The sequence below is a fragment of the Bos taurus genome, chromosome 12 (genome assembly GCF_002263795.3).
Source record: "Bos taurus isolate L1 Dominette 01449 registration number 42190680 breed Hereford chromosome 12, ARS-UCD2.0, whole genome shotgun sequence".
Lineage (NCBI taxonomy): Eukaryota > Metazoa > Chordata > Mammalia > Artiodactyla > Bovidae > Bos > Bos taurus.
Window position 1 is genome coordinate 79,488,032 of NC_037339.1, and position 27,605 is coordinate 79,515,636.

Genomic DNA, 27,605 nt, shown 5'->3' on the forward strand with positions numbered 1-27,605 from the left:
TGGTGGACAGGGAGGCCTGGTGTGCTGCGATTCATGGGGTCACAAAGAGTTGGACATGACTGAGCTACTGAACTGAACTGAACTGGTGGCTCAGTGGTAAAGAATTCACCAAGGCAGGAGATGCAGATTTGACCCTTGGTCCTGAAAGATCCCCTAGAGAAGGAAATGGAAACTCATTCTAGTATTCTTGCCTGGAAAATTCCATGGACAGAGGAGCCTGGCGGTCTATAGTCCATGGGGTCACAACTGTCAAACGTAGCTACTGAACAACCACAAGAACACCCTTGATTAACCAGGGTTCGATAGTTTGCCCTTTGGAGATCAGGAAAGGTCATGTTGCGTACAAGAAATGGGGGCAAAAAGAGGCCTCCATGCCCAGGCCCCACTTGGTTTCAATAAGAAAACAGACCAGATCCCTGAAGGCAGGTACCGAACGGATCTTGCCCTGTTCTTGTGGTTCTGTCACTTGATGATACTTGTTTTTGAATCAATGACTCAATGAAAGGTATAAAGTCCTAATCGTGTGTAGGTGCTGTTCTTACCAACAGCAGCATTTCCATTTGCTTGAGGTCTTCTAACATCATACTTCGTCACGACCCTTTTGCACGCTTGAGAGAAACTCCCTCCCCTTTCCCCCCTTTTTTCTTTAGGTTAGATATTTGGATGGAAAACCAAAGCTTCACAGTCTGGTCTCATCCTGACCTCTTGGTTTGTCTCCTTGGTCAAACTATTCAAGCACAGTTGACTCACGTTGCAAGAATATAAATAATAAGCCTAATAGCTTTCTCTGTGTGTCACAAGAGTGTAATTTAGGATGACTAGAAAATATCTGAATGTCTGCCATGCCTATTATGTGTTTTGAGTAGTCACGGTGGGCACAGCTCCATATTTGGAGAGAGATCAACAGAGGTAGTGGTCCTGCCCTTGGGGAATTTACAATCAGCCTGAGACAGAACAGCAAGTCTAAGATAAGCAGAGAAGAGAGTGAGATCAGAGTCAAGTGTGTATTCCTTATGTACAAATATCCAGACCGCTGTGTGCACCTTCAGTGGGGCAGTTGTGTTTTGAGGGGTTAATATGATGTTTCATCTACAAAAACAGGAATTTTGCTTTTTAAAGTAACCTCTGAGCTTCCCTGGTGGCTCAGACAGTAAGAATCTGCCAGCAGTGCAGGAAACCTGGGTTCAATCCCTGGGTTGGGAAGATCCTCTGGAGAAGGAAAGGGCAACCCACTCCAGTATTCTTGCCTGCAGAATTCCATGGACAGAGGAGCCTGGTGGGCTGCAGTCCATGGGGTCACAAAGAGTCGGACACAACTGAGCAACTAACAGCTCATTGGGTTTCCAGCTCCTAGGACAATGCCTGGCAGATGGTTAAAGTGCCCTGTAAATATTTGTTTAATATGATTAAGTTTTAGACTAGTTTTCCTATGTAGACAGGAACATCAGTTGATCATAGAGAAGGGCAGCGAGCAGTTCAGACAAAGAAAAGGTACTAAAAGAGGAAAAGTATTCAATCTTCAGTTGTCCTTGAACCCTGGTGCTAACACATCTCTGTTGTACAATATTGGATTTCCAGGCTGTGTTCAAAGTCATATCCTGATTCTGAAATATATCTCTTTCTAAAGAAAGAGAATTCTAGCCTTGGGCGATGGCGTTCAAACTATTTCACCAAAGAGGCCTCCTAAAGTGTAACACGAATTTCTCATCTAAAATCTAAAAACAGATACAATGGCCGGGCCTGACTTTAAGGATTCTTTCTGAGTCCTTTTCCCCAGTTTGATTGTTTCTTGCTAGGGCCATAATTACTGGGGGAAGCTTTCAAGCTCTTTTCAGGGAATTTAAGATCATCGGGGATTTGAAAGCAGCATTAATGGCAGAGATGGGAGTGATCAGGAGGGTGCCCTGGGTAGAGAATTTCTGTGGCAAGTTGCTTCATTGATTCCTTCCAAATGAAGCATCGGTCTATGGTCCCTGGGTCATGGCCCAGGCCCAGGAGAGGGTAGGTGCCCAGCAGCACGGGGTGGGGCTGCTTGTTGGTGCAAAGCTTTCGGGGATTTTTATTTCATTTTGTGTTGACAGCCAGATCCATCTCCCAACCTTCCTGTTCTTTGTTTTCATTCCCAGGCTTAGGACATTAATTAAAGCCTCCTTCTCACCTTTATTCACAGAGATTCCGTCTGAAAGTTCAGGGCTGTCAGCAGAAATGTGTCATTGCGGCAGCGGCAGCTCCATCCAAGAAAATACCAATAAGCACATTAAACAAAAGAGGAGTTAAGAGAAAATAAGACAGATTTCCCAGATCTGGGCCATTTCATTGCAAATCCACTTTAATATCTTTCAGGTTACACTTGACTTGTGCATATAAAGCATGTGGAAACAAGAACTGAAATCTAATAACTCCAAGAGCAAGAATGAAATGTGACGATGTTTTCAGGATTGAAAATGGGGAAGGAAATCAATTGCTTGTTCTGCGGAGTTAAGAGAATAAATTGGGTAACCAAGACTTTCATTTAGTCAGGAAGACCCATTCTTTTGTTAAGCAAAGAAATGGCTTTGTTTATCAATTACCTATGAAGGATCAAAGAGTGAGATCAGGAAGAGATGAACGCATTTAGGGGCCTGGCTCCCAGGCTGCACAAGAAAGTGTCGGGTAGTTCCAAGCAAGCTGTTTAACCTTTCAACGACTCAAATTAGCCATCCTTTGAAATGGCAAGCTTATTATCGTCATCAAATGCATTTACTGAGTGTCCAACTTTGCACGGTGCTGGGGCATGAAAAAGAAAGAAAAAAGGTAAGGAATTTTCCAGAATGTGCACTGAAAGAAATACAAATGTGACTGAAGGCAGTATATTTTAAAAAAGGCATTAGTAAGAAAACAACTTTGTTTTCTTCTAGCATTATATATAGAGAAAATGTATATAAATGTTATATTTGTATATGTTTATTGGGATATTATGGGGCTTCCCAGGTGGCTCAGTTCAGTTCAGTTCAGTTCAGTCGCTCAGTCGTGTCCGACTCTTCACGACCCCATGAATCGCAGCACGCCAGGCCTCCCTGTCCATCACCAACTCCCTGAGTTCACCCAGACTCATGTCCATCGAGTCAGTGATGCCATCCAGCCATCTCATCCTCTGTCGTCCCCTTCTCCTCCTGCCCCCAATCCCTCCCAGCATCAGAGTCTTTTCCAATGAGCTAACTCTTCGCATGAGGTGTCCAAAGTACTGGAGTTTCAGCTTTAGCATCATTCCTTCCAAAGAAATCCCAGGGCTGATCTCCTTCAGAATGGACTGGTTGGATCTCCTTGCAGTCCAAGGGACTCTCAAGAGTCTTCTCCAACACCACAGTTCAAAAGCATCAATTCTTTGGCGCTCAGCCTTCTTCACAGTCCAACTCTCACATCCATATATGACCACAGGAAAAACCATAGCCTTGACTAGACGAACCTTTGTTGGAAAAGTAATGTCTCTGCTTTTGAATATGCTCTCTAGGTTGGTCATAACTTTCCTTCCAAGGAGTAAGCATCTTTTAATTTCATGGCTGCAGTCACCATCTGCAGTGATTTTGGAGCCCCAAAAAATAAATTCTGACACTGTTTCCACTGTTTCCCCATCTATTTCCCATGAAGTGATGGGACCGGATGCCATGATCTTTGTTTTCTGAATGTTGAGCTTTAAGCCAACTTTTTCACTCTCCACTTTCACTTTCATCAAGAGGCTTTTGAGTCCTCTTCACTTTCTGCCATAAGGGTGGTGTCATCTGCATATCTGAGGTTATTGATATTTCTCCCGGCAATCTTGATTCCAGCTTGCGTTTCTTCCAGTCCAGTGTTTCTCATGATGTACTCTGCATATAAGTTAAATAAGCAGGGTGACAATATACAGCCTTGACATACTCCTTTTCCTATTTGGAACCAGTCTGTTGTTCCATGTCCAGTTCTAACTGTTGCTTTCTGACCCGCATACAAATTTCTCAAGAGGCAGATCAGGTGGTCTGGTATTCCGATCTCTTTCAGAATTTTCCACAGTTTATTGTGATCCACACAGTCAAAGGCTTTGGCATAGTCAATAAAGCAGAAATAGATGTTTTTCTGGAACTCTCTTGTGGTAATGAATTCGCCTGCCAGTGCAGGAGATGCAGGAGATGTGGATTTGATCCTTGGGTCAGAAAGATCCTCTGGGGGAGGAAATGGCAACCCACTCCAGTGTTTTTGCCTGGAAAATCCCATGGACAGAAGAGCCTGGTGCCTACAGTCTATGAGGTCACAAAAGAATCGGACATGACTTAGCAACTGAGCGCAGCATGACAACACAACCTGTGTATTATATACATACAATTAAAATTTTTCACTTCACTCTTAATTAATTGCTAAAGACATCAAGTGGCTAAAGAGGAAAAAAGAAAACAAAAACCAAGACTCACCGAGCATCCTCTCTGTGGCAACTGCTATAGGCCCTTCAGGTTTGTTGCTTTATTTAATCCCCCAAAAAACCTCTATGGGGGAAGCTCCTTGTCCACAGGTTACCTAACACTCCCCCTGCCTACCAGACCCTGGCTTGCCCAGGAACTGGATGTGAATTCAAAGGCAACCCTTTTAGCTTCCCAGGGCATTCACAAATCCCAATTCTGCAGAACCCTCCCAGGCTCGTGGTGGTAGAACCATTTCTGTTCGGACTTTCCTTCCTTTCTTGACTGCTATGTCCTTAAAATACAGAAAAGATGTGTTGCTTTCTATTTAGCTCTAGAAATCCATGTGCATGGAAATAAAATCCCTTTATGCTCTCTGGTTAAGTTGTTGGGAAAGAAATTCAGGGATAAAGCAGACAGGGCTGCCCTGAAATGCTGCTTCCTCTATTCATCTTTTGGGCTTCCCTGGTGGCTCAGATAGTATAAAGTTTCTGCCTGCAGTGTGGGAGACCTGGGTTTGATCCCTGGGTCTGGGATATCCCCTGCAGAAGGGAATGGCAACCCACTCCATTATTCTTTCCTGGAGAATCCCATGGACAGAGGAGCCTGGCAGGCTACAGTCTGTGGGATCACAGAGTCGGACATGAATGAGCGACTAACATTTTCAGTTTTCCATTCATCCTTGGTTTCCTGGGACCTCCCCCCCAGTGGGTCACAGGTAGACTTTACTGTTCCAGCTTGGCAGACACGTGAGGAGGGAAGGAGTGGCTGGAATAAGACGACTCAGGACTATCATTAACCTCATCTTAAAGCTCTGGAGAAAAATCAGAAAATTTGGCCCAAATGGAGATTCAGGGCTGCCCTAGATTCTAGTTATTTAGTCTCATCATCTCTGCAAAATTACCAACTTCTGAGCAGCAATCTGTGTTTGATTCATTTTTCTCTCCATGAGGTGTCCTTTCTATCAGGCTCTCAACTTGTATTTCTTGAGCGGATAGGTGGATACAGCAAAGATAATATGACATGAATAAGTATGTGTCCATCTTGCACACATGGAACATGGAAATGAAAACACCTCCCAATTAATTTGATACTTGTAGATATTCAAGCTGAAAATCTGACTTGAAAATGCATTTTTTTCCCCCATGTTATTATTCAGGCTCTCTAAGTCGAAAAAGAATTACATCCGTAAATTCTTGACCATTTTGTATTAAAAGGTATTATGACATACTATTAATTTTCTCATGAAAAACTATACTTCAAAAAGATGTGCCTTCGTTAGGGTTGTTGTTGTTCTTTAGGTGCTAAGTTGTGTCTGACTTCTTTTGCAACCCCATGGACTGTAGCCCACCAGGCTCCTCTGTCTGAGGGATTTCCCAGGCAAAGGATACTGGAGTGGGTTGCTGTTTCCTTCTCCAGGGGGTCTTCCTGACCCAGGGATCGAACTCATGTCTCCTGCAGATTCTGTACCCCCGAGTCATCTGGGAAGCCCTCTGTACACACACACCCCCTCGTTTTGGGAGTTCCTTCCCATTTTGGTCACCACAGAGCATTGAGTAGGATTCCCTGTGCTACATAGTAGGTTCTCGTTAGTTATCTATTTTATACATGGTAGTGTATCTATGTCATGTCTCCAAATTCCCAAGGGAGTCACTGACTGACCTCAGTGTTAGCTCTATTTTAGTGTGCAGTTTATTTCTAGTTTTGTTTTGTACTCTGTACCTACTACTTGGGCATAAAACCAAGTGCATTAAATTCCCGAGGTGCTGAATCGCATAAGCCTGTCCCCCGATCCCATATCATCTCTGGATCAATACAAATCTTTGACTTTCTCCATTACTTTCCACTTCTGAGACTGTATCCAGTTCATCACAAAGGACCCCGAAGTAGATAAAAAAACAACAATGTAGGGCCAGCTAGAAGTAGTTCTTCCTTATCAGCATTCTGTTTCAAAGGTTTACAGCTAGCAGTTCAGGGAAGAGTTCCTGCAGTCTGACCGGTTGGTCCCTTCCCCCACCTCAAGGTTGGCCCATGAACTGGAATGTTAAACAGAACAAAGTCCTTGTCAGATTCTGTCTCCTCTCTTTGCCTGTGCTTGTGTGCTGTCTCTCAGAGGTAATTTAAGATCCTCCACATTTCTAAGCTTCACTGTACAGAATAAACATTGCCGCGCCTGCTCGCTGCCTCCAGGAAGCACTGTAGGCTTTCAGAGTTCCCACCTATTCATCAAGTCTGCAGTGGCCAAGCCGTCTGTCAATTCATACAGTCAAGATTAATCCATTGAGCTGCTCCAGATGGAAAACAAAGGACCTGTGAGAACAGATTCCCTTCCCAAAACATATGCAGGGACATTTTTATGCAAAGTTAAAGGAGAGCCCTTCCCCATGCTCCATCAGTTATGTCTTGCCTTTCTATGATTAGTTTTTTTTTTTTTGCTATGGACCATTTTTAAACTATTGAATTCATTACAATATTGCTTTTGATTTGTGTTTTGACTTTTGGGCCATGAGACATCAGGGATCTTAGCTTCCTGACCAGGGATCAAACTCTCAACCCCTGCATTGAAAGCTACAGTCTTAATTCCTGGATCACCAGGGAGGTCCCTCAATGATTAGTTTTTTTTTTTTAATTAATTTATTTTTAATTGAAGGATAATTGCTTTACAGAATTTTGTTGTTTTCTGTCAAACCTCAATAAGAATCAGCCATAGGTGTACATATGTCCCCTCCCTCTTGAACCTCCCTCCCATTTCCCTCCCCATCCACCCCCTCTAGGTTGATACAGAGCCCCTGTTTGAGTTTCCTGAGCCATACAGCAAATTCCTGTTGGCTATCTACTTTACATATGGTAATGTAAGTTTCCATGTTACTCTTTCCATACATCTCACCCTCTCCTCCACTCTCCCCATGTCCATAAGTCTGTTCTCTATGTCTGTTTCTCAATCGCTGCCCTGTAAATAAATTCTGCAGTATCATTTTTCTAGATTCCATATATATGCGTTAGAATATGATGTTTATCTTTTGTTTTCTGACTTATTTCACTCTGTATAATAGGTTCTAGGTTCATCCACCTCATTAGAACTGACTCAAATGCATTCTTTTTATGTCTGAGTAATATTCCATTGTGTATATGTACCACATTTCTTTATCCATTCATCTGTCATGGACAGCTAGGTTGCTTCCATGTTCTAGGTATTGTAAATAGTGCTGAAATGAACAGTGGGATACATATGTCTTTTTCAATTTTGGTTTCCTCAGGGAATATGCCTAGGAGTGGAATTGCAGGGTCATATGGTGGTTTTATTGCTAGTTTCTTAAAAAATCTCCATACCATCTTTCATAGGGGCAGTATCAATTTACATTCCCATCAACAGTGCAAGAGTGCTCCCTTTTCTCCACACTTTTGCCAGCATTTATTGTTTGTAGACTTTTTGATGAAGGGCCTCTTGATGAAAGTGAACGAGGAGAGTGAAAAAGTTGGCTTAAAACTCAACATTCAGAAAACTAAGATCATGGCATCTGGTTCTACCACCAGGGGGCATCACCAATTCAATGGCCATAAAAGTGAAAGTGAAAGTGAAGTCGTTCAGTCGTGTCCAACTCTTTGTGACCCTGTGGACTGTAGCCTACCATGCTCCTCCATCCATGGGCTTTTCCAGGCAAGGGTACTAGAGTGGGTTGCCATTTCTTTCTCAAGGGTATCTTCCCAACCCAGGGATTGAACCCAGGTCTCCTGCATTGTAGGCAGATACTTTACTGTCTGAGCCACCAGGGAAGTCCCAATGGACATGAGTTTGAGTAGACTCTGGGAGTTTGTGATGGACAGGGAGGCCTGGTGTGCTGCAGCCATGGGGTCGCAAAGAGTCAGACATGACTGAGTGATTGAACTGACTGATTCTGACCAGTGTGAGGTGATATCTCATTGTAGCTCTGATTTGCATTTCTCTAATAATAAGCAATATTGAGCATCTTTTCATGTGTTTATTAGCCATCTTTACGTCTTCTTTGGAGAAATGTCTGTTTAGGTCTTTTTCCCACTTTTGATTGGGTTGTTTATTGTATTGAGTTGTATTCAGTTGCTCAGTCATGTTCTGATTCTTTGCGACCCCATGAACCATAGCACGTTAGGCCTCCCTGTCCATCACCAACTCCTGGAGTCCACCCAAACACATGTCCATCGAGTCGATGATGCCATCCAACCATCTCATCCTGTCATCCCCTTCTCCTCCTGCCCTCAATCTTTCCCAGCATCAGGGTCTTTTCAAATGAGTCAGCTCTTTGCATCAGGTTGCCAAAGTATTGGAGTTTCAGCTTCAACATCAGTCCTTCCAATGAACACCCAAGACTGATCTCCCTTAGGATGGACTGGTTGGACCTCCTTGAAGTCCAAGGGACTCTCAAGAGTCTTCTCCAACACCACAGTTCAAAAGCATCAATTCTTCGACACACAGCTTTCTTTATAGTCCAACTCTCACATCCATACATGACCACTGGGAAAACCATAGCCTTGACGAGATGGAACTTTGTTGGCAAAGTAATATCTCTGCTTTTGAATATGCTGTCTAGGTTGGTCATAACTTTCCTTCCAAGGAGTAAGTGTCTTTTAATTTCATGGCTGCAACCACCATCTGCAGTGATTTTAGAACCCCCCAAAATAAAGTCAGCTACTGTTTCCACTGTTTCCCCATCTATCTGCCATGAAGTGATGGGACTGGATGCCATGATCTTAGTTTTCTGAATGTTGAGTTTTAAGCCAACTGTTGTTGTATTAGCTGCTTCTATATTTTGGAAATTAACTCTTTGTTAGAGTTGTTTCATATGCCATTATTTTCTTCCATTCTGAGTGTTGTCTTTTCACCTTGCTTATAGTTTCCTTTGCCCCTCCCAAATCACTGCAGATGGTGACTGTGAACTGTGGTGTTGGAGAAGACTCTTGAGAGTCCCTTGGACTGCAAGGAGATCCAACCAGTCCATTCTGAAGGAGATCAGCCCTGGGATTTCTTTGGAAGGAATGATGCTAAAGCTGAAACTCCAGTACTTTGGCCACCTCATGCGAAGAGTTGACTCATTGGAAAAGACTCTGATGCTGGAAGGGATTGGGGGCAGGAGGAGAAGGGGACAACAGAGGATGAGATGGCTGGATGGCATCACTGACTCGATGGACGTGAGTCTGGGTGAACTCTGGGAGTTGGTGATGGACAGGGAGGCCTGGCGTGCTGTGATTCATGGGGTCGCGAAGAGTCGGACACGACTGAGTGACTGATCTGATCTGATCTGATAGTTTCCTTTGCTGTGCAAAAGCTTTTAAGTTTAATCAGGTCCCACTTGTTTACTTTTGTTTTTATTTCTGTTACTCTAGGAGGTGGGTCATAGATTATCTTGTTTTGATTTATGTCATTGAGTATTCTGCCTATGTTTTCCTCCAAGAGTTTTATAGTTTCTGGTCTTACATTTAGGTCTTTCATCCACTTTGAGTTTATCTTTGTGTATCGTGTTAGGAAGTGTTCTAATTTCTTTCTTTAGCATGTAGTTCTCCAGTTTTCCCAGCACCATTTATTGAAGAGGCTCTCTTTGCCCCATTGTATATTTTTGCTTCCTTTGTCAAAAATAAGATACCCATAGGTGCATGGGTTTATTTATGGGCTTTCTATCTTGTTCCATCGGTCTGTATTTCTGTTTTTGTGCCAGTACCATACTGTCTTGAGGACTGTAGCTTTGTAGTATAATCTTAAGTCAAGAAGGTTAATTCCTCCAGCTCCATTCTTCTTTCTCAAGACTGCTTTGGCTAGTCAGGGTCTTTTGTGTTTCTATATGAATTGTGAAATTTTTTGTTCTAGTTCTGTGAAAAATGCCATTGGTAATTTGATAGTGATTGTACTGAATCTGTAGATTGCATTTGGTTGTATAGTCATTTTCACAATATTGATTCTTCTTACCCAGGAACATGGAATATCTCTCCATCTGTTTATCTTGTCTTTGATTTCTTTCATCAGTGTCTTATAAATTTCTTTGCACAGTTCTTTTGTCTCCTTAGGTAAATTTATTCCTAGATACTTAATTCTTTTTGTTGTAATAGTGAACAGGATTGGTTCCTTAATTTCTCTTTCTGATTTTTCATAGTATATAGAAATTCAAGTGATTTTTGTATATTGATTTGTATCCTGCAACTATGCTAAATTCATTGATTAGTTCTTTATCTACGAGTTCTGAGTTTACATTAGCGACATGCTGTTCAATAGAACATCTATGCTTGTGTCCTTACACCATGTAGGGAATCTTCTTTATCTTTGCCACCTAGTACAGTAGGCCTTGGGGTTCGCAGGTGGCTCAGCAGTAAAAAATCCACCTGGCAAGCAGGAGACATGAGTTCAGTCCCTGAATCTAGAAGATCCCCTGGAGTAGCAATTGTCCACCCCCTCCAGTATTCTTGCCTAGAAAAATCCCATGGACATACAAGTCTAGTGGGATACAGTCCATGGGGTTGCAAAATGTTGGACATGGCTTAGCATGCACGCACAGTAGACTTTAGACACATGGTGTAGTGTACTTGAAATGTGACTGGTGGGGCTGAGGAAGTGAATTTTAGATTAGATTTAATTTTATTGAATTTAAGTTTAAGTAGTCATATATTTGGACAGTGTGATTCCAGAGTTTAGATGTCATTTAATTTCATGCTTGTTTTCCACAGATAGAAGCAGCATAGACTGTTTAGAACGTTGACACAATGTCACTCTGGGATTCTTGTTCAAGCACTAATGCCTTTTATTGACATGTCAAAGGGTATCCCATTTAAGACGTTGGACCAAAGACTGGGTTGGCCTTCCCCCATATAGTTTTCCCCTTTTTCTCCCAAACCCACTACACATATAATATAGAATTAGCAATGCAAATAGACTTACAAGAGCAAAGACAGTGGAAAGGAGAGCACTGGTCAACAGGTGGTGAATTTCAAACTTCCGTGAATTTAGAAAACATACTGATGGATGAAAGAGGCTTGAAGAAGCTCTGAACTACAGTGGATAGTGGAAGTTAAAGATCATTTGTCTATAAAACTGAGAAGAGAAACTCTTGACTTGGGGTCTACCAGCTTTCCAGGATGGGGGTGAGATGGATGCAAAACATAGAGTTAATTCAAACTGTATCCAAGAAACTTTTCCTGGGTAGATCTCTAATTAATTTTCTTGTCTCTGAACAAAGAAATTGGAGATTCAGCATTCATCTTTGGACAAAACCAGTGCTTAGTCACTCAGTTGTGTCCAACTCTTTGTGACCCCCATGGACTGTAGCCTGCCAGGCTCCTCTGTCCATGGGGATTCTCCAGGCAAGAATACTGGAGTGGGTTGCCATGCCTCCTCCAGGGGGTCTTCCCAACCTAAGGATTGAACCCAGGTCTCCCACACTGCAGGATGATTCTTTACTGTCTGAGTCATAAGGAAAGCCCTAGGTAAAACTTAGAGAGTTTATATGCTCCCCCACCCCAAAACTGGATAAACTTCCTGGGAAGAACTAGAGTTGCTGGTGTGAGGTGGGCTGCCCAGAATAGATCCTTCATTGAACTAGCTTTAGAGAGCTTCCTGATATTATTTGCTGTCCACCTATCCATTAAGTCTGCAAGCCCACCCATATCAACAGAGCCCCCAGACTGGCTTCCATTCAAGAAGCAGTTCACCAAAGAAATATACTGAGATTCAGAATAGGGAAAATGAAAATCAGCAATTACCAGTCAGCTGAAGACTGCCCACATGCAAAAGAAAAAGATAAGTAATCATGACAACAAATTCAAGAGGAAGCCAGGAAAATTTAAGGATGAGTCAAGTATTTTTAATGTTATTATTACTATCATGATTTTATAAAACCTTTAATTATTATCCTCAGAGAAATAAAGAAAATGCAAATCTAAGGATAAGTTCAGGATGCTATGAAATATGAGTAATCAAAAATACAAAGATCTCCTAAAAATTAAAAATAATTGTTAACATAAGCATGTTAATAAATAGAAAGGTTAGTGGCAATAATTGAGTAAAAGCCCCAGAAAATTCAACAAACAGCTTAACATATAATATCAGAGAAAGATTAAAGAATAAGACAATAGTAGAGAAGGGCCAATGTCTGATAAATAAGCATTCCAGAAAGAATGAACAGAAATAAACTTTGAAATGAAATTAAAGATACAACAAAAAATGTTTCATGGAGCTAAAGGATGACCCGGATCTCTTAATTAATATTACACACCAATGTTAGAAGGATGGAGGAAAAAATACTGTAAGAATGATATGGATCAAATAGGTCAAAAAGAAAAACATGGCGTGGATTTAATACCTGGTAAATTATCAGCAGAAAAAGCTGTTGATTCATATGCTGGGAACAGGCATTTCTACATGGCTTGTGTGTCATGACATCTGACCCAGGGGGAAGGAAATGTGTTGACCTCTGTCTAGCATGGGTCCCCAGGGAGTAATATTTACTAGAAATGTAAATACTCTACTGATTTTGAACTGCAGTGCTTAAATTATAGTCAAACCTCCAAATTAACCATAATTTCAAGCCAGAATATAAATATCATTAATCTCGATAATGTAAAAGTTTATAGTTAACTGAAGATGGGGGAGAAAGGTTCATCAATAATGCACCATTTACAGGCTAAGTACTCAAGGGATAGTATTTACTGTTGGCAGAACAGTAAATAGTGGGTTTAAACATATTATTTGATCTTATAGATGGAGCTACCAGAAAAAGAGCTTTCAAAAATTGGAGAGAGAAAAATAATTGTGGGAAGGGTTATCAGTTTGGTAAGTTCACAACCTCCATGATCTGGAGTTAGTAGATAATGCCTATATAAAAGTAGTGGTGTAAAAATTATTAATATTTATGAAGATAATAAAGAACAACATAAAGAAAAAGCAAGGACAGTGGTTAGCTCTTGGGAATGAAGCTAAACAAGAAGTAGAATAAAGTGGCTTAAGAGCATTGTTGTTTATTTTATGTTCTATTAGTTTTCCTTTTAACCATGAAGATGTTCAGTTCAGTCACTCAGTCATGTCCAACTCTTTGCGACCCCATGGGCTGCATGCAGCATGCCAGGCTTCCCTGTCCATCACCAACTCCTGGAGCTTGCTCAAACTCATGTCCATCGAGTCACTGATGCTATCTAACCATCTCATCCTCTGTCATCCCCTTCTCCTCCTGCCTTCAATCTTTCCCAGCATTAGGACTTTTCCAGTGAGTCAGTTCTTCTCATCAGGTGGCCAAAGTATTGGAGTTTCAGCTGCAGCATCAGTCCTTCCAATGGATATTCAGGACTGATTTCCTTTAGGATGGACTGGTTGGACCTCCTTGTTATCCAAGGGATTTTCAATACCACAGTTGAAAAGCATCAATTCTTCAGCACTCAGCCTTCTTTATTGTTGAACTCACATCCATACATGACTATTAGAAAAACCATAGCCTTGACTAGACAAACCTTTGTTGGCAAAGTAATGTCTCTGCTTTTTAATATGTTGTCTAGGTTGGTCATAGACTTTCTTCCAAGGAGCAAGAGTCCTTTAATTTCATGGCTGAAGTCACCATCTACATTGATTTTGGAGCCCCCCAAAATAAAGTTTCTCACTGTTTCCATTGTTTCCTTGTCTGTTTTCCGTGAAGTGATGGAACTGGATGCCATGATCTTAGCTTTTTGAATGTTGAGTTTTAAGCCAGCTTTTTCACTCTCCTCTTTAACTTTCATTAAGAGGCTCTTTAGTTCCTCTTCACTTTCTGCCTTAAGGGTGGTATAATCTGCATATCTGAGGTTATTGATATTTTTCCCAGCAATTTTGATTCCAGCTTGTGCTTCATCCAGCCAAGCATTTCACATGATATACTCTGCATCTAAATTAAATAAGCAGGGTAACAAGATACAGTCTTGACATACTCCTTTCCCAATTTGGGACCAGTATGTTGTTCCATGTCTGGTTCTAATTGGTGCTTCTTGACCTGCATATAGATTTCTCAGGAGGCAGGTCAGGTGGTCTGGTATTCCCATCTCTTGAAGAATTTTCCATAGTTTATTGTGTTCTACACAGTCAAAGGCTTTGGTGTAATCCATAAAGCAGAAGTAGATATTTTTCTGGAACTCTCTTGCTTTTTCAATGATCCATTGGATGTTGGCAATTTGATCTCTGGTTCTTCTGCCTTTTCTAGATACAGCTTGAACATCTGGAAGTTCATGATTTACATACTGTTGAAGCCTGGCTTGGAGAATTTTGAGCATTACTTTGCTAGTGTGTGAGATGAGTACAATTGTGTGGTAGCTTGAACATTATTTGGCACTGCCTTTCTTTGGAACTGGAATGAAAACTGCCCTTTTCCAGTCCTGTGGCCACTGCTGAATTTTCCAAATTTTCTGGCATATTGAGTGCAGCACTTTCACAGCATCATCTTTTAGGATTTGAAATAGCTCAACTGGAATTCCATCACCTCCACTAGCTTTGTTCATAGTGATGCTTCCTAAGGCCCACTTGACTTTGCATTCCAGGATGTCTGGCTCTAGGTGAGGGATCACACCATCATGGTTATCTGGGTCATGAAGCTCTTTTTTTGTATAGTTCTTCTGAGTATTCTTGCCACCTGTTAGTATCTTCTGCTTCTGTGAGGTCCATACCATTTCTGTCCTTTATTGTGCCAATCTTTGCATGAAATGTTGCCTTGGTATCTCTAATTTTTTTGAAGAGATCTCTAGTCTTTCCCATTTTAATGTTTTTCATCTATTTCTTTGCTCTGATAACTGAGGAAGTCTTTCCTATCTCTCCTTCCTACTCTTTGGAACTCAGCATTCAAATGGATATATCTTTCCTTTTCTCTTTTGCCTTTTGCTTCTCTTCTTTTCTCAGCTATTTGTAGGTCTTCCTTATGCAACCATATTGCCATTCTGCATTTCTTTTTCTTGGGGATGGTGTTGAGCCCTGCCTCCTGTACAATGTCACGAACCTCTGTCCATAGTTCTTCAAGCACTCTGTCTATCATATTTAATCATTTGAATCTATTTCTCACTTCCACTGTAACCTGAATGACCTAGTGTCAGGCTTTTCTGATAGCTCAATTGGTAAGGAATCTGCCTGCAATGCAGGAGACCCCGGTTCAATTCCTGGGTCAGGAGGATCCCCTGGAGAAGGCATAAGCTACCCACTCCAGTGTTCTTGGGCTACCCTTGTGGCTCAGCTGGTAAAGAATCTGCCTGCAATGCGGGAGACCTGGGTTCTATCCCTGGGTTGGGAAGATCCCTTGGAGAAGGGAAAGGCTACCCATGCCAGTATTCTGACCTGGAGAATTCCATGGACAGTCCATGGGGTTGCAAAGAGTCAGACACAACTGAGCAACTTTCACTTTCACTTGAATGGTCTAGTGGTTTTCCCTCTTTCTTCAATTTAATTCTGAAATTGGCAATAAGGAGTTCATGATCTGAGCCACAGTCTTCTCCCAGTCTTGTTTTTGCTGACTGTATAGAGCTTCTCCATCTTTGGCTGCAAAGAATATAATCAGTCTGATTTTGATGTTGGCCTTCTGGTGATGTCCATGTATAGAGTCTTCTCTTGTGTTGTTGGAAAAGGGTATTTGCTATGACCAGCGTGTTCTCTTGGAATAACTGTTAGCCTTTGCCCTGCTTCATTTTGTACTCCATCAAACATGTCAACTTGACTAATATTAAAAAGTATATGGATCAGTTAGGTTCAGTTCAGTCTCTCAGTCATATCTGACTCTTTGCAACTGCATGGATTGCAGCACACCAGGTCTCCCTGTCCATTACCAACTCCTGGAGTTTACCCAAACTCATGTCCTTTGAGTCGGTGATGCCATCCAACCATCTCATCCTTTGTTGTCCCCTTCTCCTCCTGCCTTCAATCTTTCCCAGCATCAGGGTCTTTTCAAATGAGTCTGTTCTTTGTATCAGGTGGCCAAAGTATTGGAGTTTCAGCTTCAACATCAGTCCTTCCAATAAACACCCAGGACTGATCTCCTTTAGGATGGACTGGTTGGATCTCCTTGCAGTCCAAGGGACTCTCAAGAGTCTTCTCCAATGCCACAGTTCAAAGGCATCAATTCTTCACACTCAGCTTTCTTTATAGTCTAACTGTCACATCCATACATGACTACTGGAAAAACCATAGCCTTGACTAAATGGACCTTTGTTGGCAAAGTAATGTCTCTGCTTTTTAATATGCTATCTAGGTTGGTCATAACTTTCCTTTCAAGGAGTAAGCATCTTGTAATTTCTTGGCTGTAGTCACCATCTGCAGTGGTTTTGGAGCCCTCCAAAAAAGTCAGCCACTGTTTCCACTGTTTCCACATCCATTTGCTATGAAGTGATGGGACCAGGTGCCATGATCTTAGTTTTCATTCAACTTTTAGAGATCATCTAAAGCTACTGAATATGTTTAACAGTCTGAGCAAACAGTGTGCCTAGAGTGACAAAATTTGTAATTAATTAAGTAATAACTGATGAATGGTAATTAAATGATAATTTAGTCAATTACAATGATGTGGACCATAGCACTTGAGTATCATAGAAGATGTGTCAATAAAGTGGGTTGGTAAATGAACAAAACAAGAAGTTTATATAAAGGGAGGCAGTAAAGCTTAACCTTTAATTCATGTGCTACAGGCCAGGCAAATGATTTAATTTTTGTTTATATCATTAAAGTCAAAGAATTTTACTAAAAAATATTCCAAGCTCTAATAACCTCAAAGCTATCACTGGGTACCCAGGCCAGGTTCTTTTTTTTAAAATAATTTTATTTGTTTATTTTTTGGCTGTGCTAGATCTTCATTGCTGTGTGGACTTTCTCTGGTTGGGAGAAGGGGCTACTCTGTAGTTGTGGGGCATGGACTTTGCATTGTGTTAGCTCCTCCTGTGGATCACGGGCTCTAGGGCTCATGGGCTTCAGTAGTTGCAGTCTATGGGCTCAGTAGTTTTGGTTCCTTGGCTCTAAGGCACAGGCTTAGTAACTGTGCCACATGGGCTTAGTTGCTCAAGGCATACGGGATCTTCTGGGACCAGGGATCCAACCTGTGTCTCCTGCATTGGCAGGCAGAGCCTTTACCACTGAGCCACCAAGGAAGTCCCGGGCCAGTTTTCTTAAAATGTTTTCATTTAAAGATGACTTCCCACCCTACTGCAGAAAAGCTTTGGTAAGAGATAAAAGATGTACATAAATTAACAGCTACCAAATCAGACCCTAAGACATCTTCATTGAATTGTCTTACACAACACGTCTTCCAGATGTTGACCTGGGGAGCTAAAGATGAACTTCTGACTTGAACACTCCTCCAGGTCTTTGCTTCAACCTTCTTGAGCCATGCTGTCCAGCGCTGCCTGTTCCCATCAACTGTTCTGGGTCCTCAGGGCTCACTTTTATCTCCATGTTCCACAAGGACCCAGATCGCTGAGCCCGCAGTGTACACCTTCACAGCCTGACTGCAGGAGGGCCTCCTCTTCATACACAGCAGTGGCTCTCGGGGTGATGCCTACAGACATATCGAACACCTCGTAGGTGCCCACTGCTCTATTTGCATGCAATAACTCTTCCATATTTTAAGCCCGTCAATCTGGTGAAGAGGCAGAGTCTCTGAATGCTTAAGTGTCTTATTCAAAGTCACATAATAACTTGGTCAGAGTGGGACTATAATTTGGATACAGGAATTCTGCCTCTGGGTCAAGTGTTTTCTCTAGGACCTCATAGCTTCCCTTCTGGGTGTTTCCAGGGTTCTAGGCATGTGGACCATTGGCTTCTTTTAATGTGTTGGCCATTCTGTGCAGGAGGGAGAAAGGGATATCTGCAAATATTTTTGTCTCTTAGTCACAAGGTCAGAATCGTTTTGGGAGGTAGAGTCAGTTCAGGTCACAAGGATCAAATATTAATAATTCGTACTTGTGCCCTCCAGGAGGCTGCAGTGTGATGCAGTGGGGATCCATGATCTGATCCACTCAGGGCTCTCCCTGTGGCTATGAGGAAGCCACTTCTCTGAACCACAGTGTCCTGAGCTCTCAAGAAGGAGGAAAAGGCTTGAATGCCAGTTGCTCTGCATCACGGCTGTCGAACAGCTGTCATCAGCGGACATTCCGAAGGCATACATCTATTTCTCCCGCCCTTACTTTGAGTTCCACTTTGCACTATTCTGCTGTTAATTATTCCCCTCTATTCTCTTGTCTAATTTTGTGTGTCATTAAAATAGTTCCAGCTACATTTTCCTCTTGCTGTTTCTTCGGCTGTAACACCTGTAATGTGGGGAGACCTGAGTTGAGCCCGTTCGGTCCAAGGAGAACTCAGGTCTCTCACCTCCTGCTCCACTTCACCTGCTCTGTCTAGGGCAGGTGGCGTGTCCCCTCATACCAGCAGCCCTGCGGTGACACTCTCCCCATCTGTCTGCTTATCACCTGACAGCCTGGCCGCCTCATCGCTCTCCTGTCTGTACAGTTCTATCGATCAGACACTCGGTAACCTTGACAGTGTCACTTGATGTCTTTGCCATCGAGAGAGCATCCTCTGGCTCCTGCAAGCTGGCTCTGCCAGAAATTAAAATAAGAACAAATCCAAATGAACATAGTGAAGTTAAATTCATTTTTCATAGATTTCAAATTTTATGAATAACTCCAGATTGGGGGAAAGGCAACGCTAGCTTTAGAGGCTTTCTGGCTTGTTTTCAGGGTTTCTTAGCTCAGACACCCCTCTCATCATCTCTCTGTAACCTCTACCTGAAACCAGCAGTGAGATTCCAGGGCCTGAGAAGCATCACTTCCTTCAAGGTACATGGAGACCTTTGCCAAGGTCAGGCAGGGATCACTTGGTCTTCTGGGAGTGCGGGGAATTGACCAGCTGGCCAGTCCACACACCCTGTCTCTCTGCTTCTTGTTGCTCAGAGGAGGTAACTTGAATGAAGACAGAAGACTCTGCCGGGACATCCTGTCACTCACTATAACACCCAGGACTCCCATGAGCTTAGAAAGAAGAGCCGAGATATGCAATTTCCACCAACTGTTTGGGATGCTAAGAGGAGTTACTTTGATTCTTGTAGTTTTAAAATGTATCCTATAGTCCTAAATAAAAGCACCCTGGATGTTAGATTAAATGGAAGTAAATAGCTGAAATAAATTTATTTGTATTTTTAATAGATTATATGGAGTAATAAGTGAACCCCCCCCACCTTAACACACACAGGCATATTTTTTCTTTTGACTTGGAACTTGAGTTAATACTTATCATCCAGGCCATTGGAAGTAGTAGAGTTAAGTAATTTCTTTTTATATTTGCCCTTAGCTTTCCTCTCCTCTAAGAACACAGGGGAGAAGATAATAATCATTAGATCAATATAAACCTTCTCTTCTTAAGCTTTCATGCATACTAAGATGCTTCAGTTGTATCTGACTCCGTGGGACCCTATGGACTGTACCTACCAGACTCCTCTGTCCTTGGGATTCCCCAGGCAAGAATAGTGGAGTGGGTTGCCATTTCCTTCTCCAGGGGATCTTCCCGATCTAGGGATGGAAACCAAATCTCTTATGTCTCCTGCATTGTCGGGTGGGCTCTTTACTAGTAGCGCCCACTTTAAGCCTTCAGCAAAAGCAATAAAACAGTTTTTCCTTTAGTGTATTATAAAATATAACCAAGCAAAGGAAGTTCAAAGGTGACTTAATGATGCTCTCATTAATGAGTGCTGTGACCTTTGAGACACTACTTTGCCAACAAAGGTCCATCTAGTCAAGGTTATGGTTTTTCCAGTGGTCATGTATGGATGTGAGAGTTGGACTATAAAGAAAGCTGAGCACCGAAGAACTGATGCTTTTGAGCTGTGGTGCTGGAGAAGACTCTTGAGAGTCCCTTGGACAGCAAGGAGATCCACCCAGTCCATCCTAAAGGAAATCAGTCCTGAATATCCATTGGAAGGACTGATGCTCAAGCTGAAACTCCAATACTTTGGCCATCTGATATGAAGAACTGACTCATTTCACAAAAGACCCTGATGTTGGGAAAGATTGAAAGTGGCAGGAGAAGGGGATGGCAGGGGATGAGATGGTTGGATGGTATCAGTGACTCAGTGGACATGAGTTCGAGTAAACTCCAGGCATTGGTGATGGACAGGGGGGCCTGGTGTGCTGCAGTCCATGGGGTCACAAAGAGTCAGACACGACTGACCGACTGAACTGAACTGAACTGTGGCCTTTGAGAACTTTTTGTGAAAATGTACTTTGCTTGCTTCTGTTTAGCCAGCAGAACTGCATCTAGTCTTGGTCTGGTAACTTTCAATCAAGCCCCTCACCTGTGGCCCCTTCTCATGACAACACAGTTGAGCAGACACTCTGGTCTCTGCTTCTCATGCCACTGGGAGGAAGGGCTTTTGGCACATCAGCTCAACCACAGGTCATGGGTGAATCGTCCTGAAACATTTCTGGAGCCTCATGGGTAAAACAGCCTTTGCAAATCTCATCATATCATTTTATAGTGGTCTTGTACAAAAGAAAAATAATCGGAGAGGTAACCTGATTTGGACACTTTTCTCCAAGTCAAACCTCAGCATTCTATCACTTAGTATCATTTTTTCTTACATGAGAGTATGACAGGACCATTTCAAAGCTGAAGGACAGAGTAGGTAATTGTTTATTTGCTTTTTCCCATGAAAAAGAGAATCACACTCATTTCCTTCCTGAAACAAAATTGGGGACCTCCATCACAACCCTGTGTGAACACACAGCCAAGGCAAATTGCAGCTGTGGGTAATTAGGAGACAACCTCCCTGCCTCTCCTCAGCCCCACCCGCCACCCCAGCCACACAATTTGGAAGTCATGCAGATCTCAGCTGGTGCAGGGAGCATTCTCATCCATTAAGCAGTAGGGGAGAGGACTTGAAATTTTGCATATTATGCTGTGTAGAACTTAACAAGTCAAAGCATTAACTGGAAGGAAAAATACAGTCGTTGTCCAGAAGTGACCCATGCAGTTTTATTGTTGGGTTCCTCTCGAGGGAAGAGCAGTAACCCTTAAAATAGAAAAGTGAAGTTGCTCAGTCGTGTCCGACTCTTTGCAACCCCATGGACTGTAGCCTACCAGGCTCTTCTGTCCATGGAATTTCTCAGGCAAGAGTACTGGAGAGGGTTGTCATTTCCTTCTCCAGGGGGTCGTCCTGACCCAGGGATTGAACCCAGCCTCCCACATGACAGGCAGATGCTTTACCATCTGAGCCACCAAGCAAGTCAAAAAATAGAAAGAAGAGCACCAAACAGCACAACTTTTATACAGGTGATGTTATTTTTCCATTAACAGTCAAAGCACATTATGTCCGAAGAAAGTTATCTAGGGACTTCCCTGATGCCGGTGGTTAAGAATCCACCTTGCAATGCAGGGGACATGGGTTCGATCCCTGGTGGGGGAATTAAGTTCGCACACACTGCAGAGCAACTAAGGCGTCGCCCACGACTTCTGAGCTCCACCCGACTAGAGAGTCTGTGTGCCACAGCGAACAGTTCCAATGGTGCGATGAAGATTCTGTGTGCAGCAGTTAAGAACCTATGCAGCCAAATAAATAAATATTAAATAAAAAAGGTATATTTAAAAATTAGAAGCCATAGGTGGGTAAACAGCATTTAGCAGCTTCCTTTGCAAGGACTGACAAGGGTCTTTGAGAACACTGAAATCACTACAGATTGCTGGAAAGTCTGCTGAAAATGCTAAATCTGAAAGACCTGTACCTTTCCATCCATTCGGGCAACATTTGAAAAGAGACTGGCAATCTCAGCAGTAGTACGGAGTTACCTGTGATGACACGGCTTTTCTTATGAGGGCAGTTTAATTTGAACTGTGCTGTTTGGAGACCAAAAAAAATGATTTCCATGAATATTTAATAGACCTTTTCTCGGTTGATGTACTCTCACACACATATATGACAGTTGACCATTAAAATCTATTTTCAATTCTGTTTGGAATTCAACTGAACTCTTGGGTCGGCTTTGATAGGATGGGTGCAGGAACACAGAGATGGGAAATTTGCAGCAATGACGGGAGACACGGGCTTTTGAGCTGGAAACTTTTTAGGCAGCAGTGATTTACTGGCATACCCTTTGGGAAAAAAAAGAGAGAAAAGTGAAAGTGTTAGCCGCTCAGTCATATCCGACTCATGGACTCTGGCCTACCAAGCTCTTTTGGCCTTAAAATTCAGACAAGAATACTAGAATGTACTTCGTCCCTTCCCCAGGGTATTTTCCTGACCCAGGGATAGAACCCAGGTCTCCTGCATTGCAGGCAGATTCTTTACCACCTGAGTAAAGAATCCCTGAGTCACCAGGGAAGCCTGGCATATTCTTTATAAACACCAATGGAAAGAAAATGAATATGTGTTCTATGGTGTGTAATTGCCAAAAAGGTGGCACACACATTTGAAAAATCACTGCTTACATGCTCAGGGGCCATTATCTTGAAAAGTTTAATAGCCGGTAGTTTGGGCTTTGGTTTTTGAACTGTACTTGCATGGTTTTTGCAGCAGCAAGACCCTAATTCAATGGCCTGCTGTTCTTACTTGATAATGCATCCAGGATGAGTAACTTATGTCAAGACAGTTTTAGGTTCCCCTGGAAACATGTCTCTTGTCCGACTTTCTGTTTCCCTGGGCATGGTTCAAAATCAAAGATCAGACACGTTGCCTGGCAGAGAAAGTTGCTTAGGAAGATGGCCAAATAGAGTCGTCTCTTCTCCCCCCTTTCTCCAAGACTAGATTAATAGATAATACAGCAGCGAAGTATCAACTAAGGCTTGCCAAGTCTGTCAAGGCTGTAAGAATTCATTTTGAATCATTGGACATTTGAAAACATGACTACAGGACTTTAAAGGAAAGCTCTCTGGGGAAATATACCTAGGTAGGGAAAAGATTTCACCTTGCTGTGATCAATCACCTTTCAATTTCTTAATAACAAAACACAATTTCTCTTTTCCATAACTTTGACTTCAGGAAAAAATGTTTGCTTTTCAGAGGGTGATATTTTACAATAAAAGCATGATAAATGAGCATCACACTAACACTGAGTTACTGGAGGGGCCACTGGCATTGGAGTTAAAGTTTCTGGAAGACTTTGAGGTCACAGCTTGTAAACTTAATCTTCCAGTAGAAAATAAAAGGACTGGAAAAGATGAAGACTTATAAATATTTGCTTCAAAATGTGTTGTGTTGTTCGGTCACTAAGTCGTGTCTAACTCGTTGTGACCCCATGGACTAGCAAACCAGGCCTCCTTGCCCTTCACTATCTCCTGGAGTTTCCTCAAATTCATGTTTATTGTGTCAGTGATGCCATCCAACCATCTCATCCTCTGTCGTCCCCTTCTCCTGCCCTCAATCTTTCCCAGCATCAGAGTCTTTTCCAATGAGTCGGCATTTTGCATTAGGTGGCCAAAGTATTGGAGCTTCAGCATCAGTCCTTCCAATGAATATTCAGGGTTGATTTCCTTTAGGATGGACTGGTTTGGGCTCCTTGCAGTCCAAGGGACTTGAACTGTGTTATTTAAGTGAATATTTGCTGTGAGACTCTGACAAGAAGAAAGATCAGGAGAAACCACTGGCAGCTCAACAAGAGGGAAAGTTAAGTGAAAAAGCCCAAAAAGCAAGCAGACAAAAAAAATCTGCAGTATGTCTACGCTTTTTTAAAAATTGTTGGTTCTTAGTTGAAATTAAGAACTCTTATTCAAGAGAAGAAGTAGTTTTCTGCTGTTTTTAGGGCTGGGAGCTTAAATACCTTTGCAAGCAAATTAAAGCATAAATGTCATACAAATATGAGGTTTTAGGTAGATGCTCAATGGTAGGAGATTAGCAGCTGTCTAATAGACATGATGGGCTTCCCTGGTGGCTTAGTGGGAGAGAACCCACCTGCCAACGCAGGAGATGCAAGTTCAATTCCTGGGTCAGGAAGGTCCCCTAGAGAAGGAAATGGCTACCCACTCCGATGTTCTTGCCTGGGAAATCCCACGGATAGAGGAGCCTGGTGGACTACAATCCATGTGCTGGACATGACAGCATTTGAACCCAACGAATGCAGTAGATATCACTGTCTAATATGTATCACTGTAGTCATTACACAGTGACTCACTGCTTGAATTTTGTGTGTCGGTCTGACTGGGCCATGGGGTGCCCAGACATTAGAGAAATGTTAGGTGTGTATGTGAAGGCATTTCTGAATGAGATGAATATTTGAATCAGTGCCCTGAGTAAAGCAGACTGCCCTCCCCAGTGTGGTTGGCCCGCATCCAAATCATTGGAGGCCTGAAGAAAACGGAAGGCAGGACGCAGGGGAATTTGTTCTCTGCCTGACCGCCTGAGCTGGGACATCAGTCTTCTCTTGGCCTTGGACTGGGACTTGGATCATCAGCTTTTCTGGCCCTAGAGCTTCATACCTTGGACTGGAGCTACACCACAGGACTTCCTGGGTCTCCAGCTTGCAGATGGCAGATCAGCCTGCGTAATCATGTGAGCCTCCATAACTATGTGAACCGATTCACCTATGTTGTTATTTTCCAGTGGAGAAGTCGTGTCCAACTCTTCTGTGACCCCATGGACTGCGGCCCACCAGGTTCCTTTTTCCATGGAATTTTCCAGGCAAGAATACTGAAGTAGGTTGCCATTTCTCCAGAGGATCTTTCTGACCCAGGGATGGAACCCCCGCCTCTTGCATTGGCAGGTGGATTCTTTACCACTGAGTGACCTGGGCAGCCCTTATCTATCTCTGTCTCTGCCTCTCTCCATCCCCTGGTGCTCTGTCCTTCCCTAGAAATGTCTACTCTCATAAAGCCTAAATAAGAGATGTAACCTTTTTCTAAATCCAGGAGAACTCCCCAGAACCAAGGGACATCTTTGCAATAGGTTAAATGCTTCCCTTTCATTCTTTGACCTTCAAATATAACCCCCAAGATAACCAAATTGTATTAAATACATGAATAAATTCAACAATGAAAACAGAACCTTTTATTTAGTAATAATTCAATTTTTCATTTTAGATCTCAATGGCCTGTCCCAGAGCCCTGATTGCAGCCATCACTCAATGAGTATTATGGTGCCCCCTTTATGTCTAGGGCAGCTTTAATAAATGACACTTCATGTCATTTCCTTATTTTATGTTTCAGAGCCTCCACCCTTTTCTTTGATACTCCATGACTCACTTTAATCCAGAAGCTTAGGATCGGTTTAAAGATTTATGTCACAGAGTGATTATAGTCTATTGTTATGCCAGGGATTTCTGTACAACTGGTACCTATTGTTTGTTTAGACACAAAGACTGGAAGGTTTGAATGGGACTTTCCCCCTTATCTGTGGGCAAAGCCTGCATCCGGCGTAATTTCTGGCCAATATTTTACTGTTGCCCTTCTTATCAATCTGCCACATTCTATGTCAACTCAACCTTTGTGACAAAGGCAAGATTTCAGACAGAACAGGTATGGCCTCAATACCAAGAACACACATGAATTTTCTTCCTGACTTCGGGGTTCAGCTTTGCTGGCCAAAAATGGAAGAACTCTAGACTGGTTACCAGTTTTCTGCTTTTGGAGATTTTACACGTTTTACTATTAATAAGTTGAACTATAAGGTAATAAATATGTTTAATTTTGAACATGTGTGGGTACAACTGAAATACTTGCAGTGGGGGAAAAACAAATTGAAAATAACCATCTAATTGACTTTTTGTTTTTCTACCAATGCAAAGACAGACCAATTATGTAGTCAGTTTTGGTTAGGAAATTATTACCTGTACAACTTCCAGGAAAAAAAAAAATCAATGACTTCTCATGAAATGGAAGGTGTTTTAAATGGTTGGTTGTTCAGGACAACTAGCCAAATCCAAAATGAGGGAGATAAATCTGATTTTCATTACTTTCAAATTTATAAACATAAAGTTACACTCGGTCACGAGGTAGAAGGCTGCGACGTGTTGTCCTGGAGAAACCAGTGTTTAATTTGCGTCAATAGAGATGGGGCAGCTTGTTCCACAAGGTTCGCCTGAGTTCTTCATCCCTTCTGTGTTTTCTCTGAGTCAGGCACTTTTTAAGTGAAGAGAATAAGGATGGATGAGGAATATCCATGCTAATCATTCTGCCAGGTGTGGAACTGGCTGCTGCCACGGCTCCTATGAACAACGTGGGGTGTGCATGCCAAGCTGTCTGTGAGACAGGATGGGGCGCCCTTCTGGAGGAGCATCCACAGACCGCTGGAGCGCCCCCTGGAAGAGGCAACCTGAACTGCACCCTGCCGCGGAGGACTAGATCAAGGTTGAGAGGAATAGAGCGTGGTGACAAAAAGCAGTCAGTGCCAGTGGAAGGGTAGGCAGGGCTCTTAGAGTCTGTACCACCAGAGGGGCAGGGTGTGTCCATAGGTGAGTCAGACCGGGGAGGTCCTTGCGCGCCATCCGTGAGCAAGTGATGAAGCCTGTCAAGGAGCATGGCAGGCTCAGATTTGCATGTTGGGAAAACGAATGTTGCTGGTGGTCTTATGAAAGCTGAGTTTCAAAGCGGGGATTAAAAAACAACTGGAGTTGAGGTACAAGTGAAGAAGGCTTGGATTTCAGTAGCAGAGTAAGGAAAGAGGTCACACGTCTTATCCTAAAAATTAGGTAGTAAGAGCAGTGGATCCTAGTGATTGACTAGATTCAGAGAAAGGAATGATCGTGCTAACAGGGATGGTCTGTACTCATTGTAGTTTTCTGTAAGCCCAAGCACAGTGGGATGAATGAGAATACATTTGTCCCCTCATTCATTCATTTTCTTATTTATCTGTTCATATGTCTTGTCCTTTAGAGCTTATGATCTGAAGCAGACAGCCAAGCGAATCAATAATTACTGTATATTTAAAATTACAATACATCTATTCTAGGACCATGCAAGATCGGAGGGAAGTCACCTTTACATAAGAGATGATTTCAAATATTCTACATACTATCTCATTTGATAAGTAAATATTACCCTGTCATTATAGCAATTGGCATTTTCTTAAGCAAATAATGTAGACAATGTTCATTATTTAAACAGAAAGAAACTAAATGTTGATAATGGTTAAAATCAATGTTCCTCTAAAGGTGACTTCCAGACTAAAGTTTTAAACCATACTCACTGTTTTCCCAACTCACACGAGCGCCTGCTCTCACACAGGCCGATGGCATTTATCTTTGTCACCAGCGTCCCATCAGACATTTGAGGAGTTTCAT

General features: G+C 42.4%; 1 long non-coding RNA gene across 1 annotated transcript; it reads left to right on the plus strand.

Moving 5' to 3' along the window:
• Nucleotides 1-4,086: 4,086 nt before the first annotated feature.
• On the plus strand, nt 4,087-18,624 carry LOC132346794 (uncharacterized). The gene is made up of 3 exons (XR_009496744.1): nt 4,087-4,460; nt 13,123-13,194; nt 18,323-18,624. It is a non-coding gene; the product is annotated as an uncharacterized lncRNA (long non-coding RNA).
• The last annotated feature ends 8,981 nt before the right edge of the window (nt 18,625-27,605 follow it).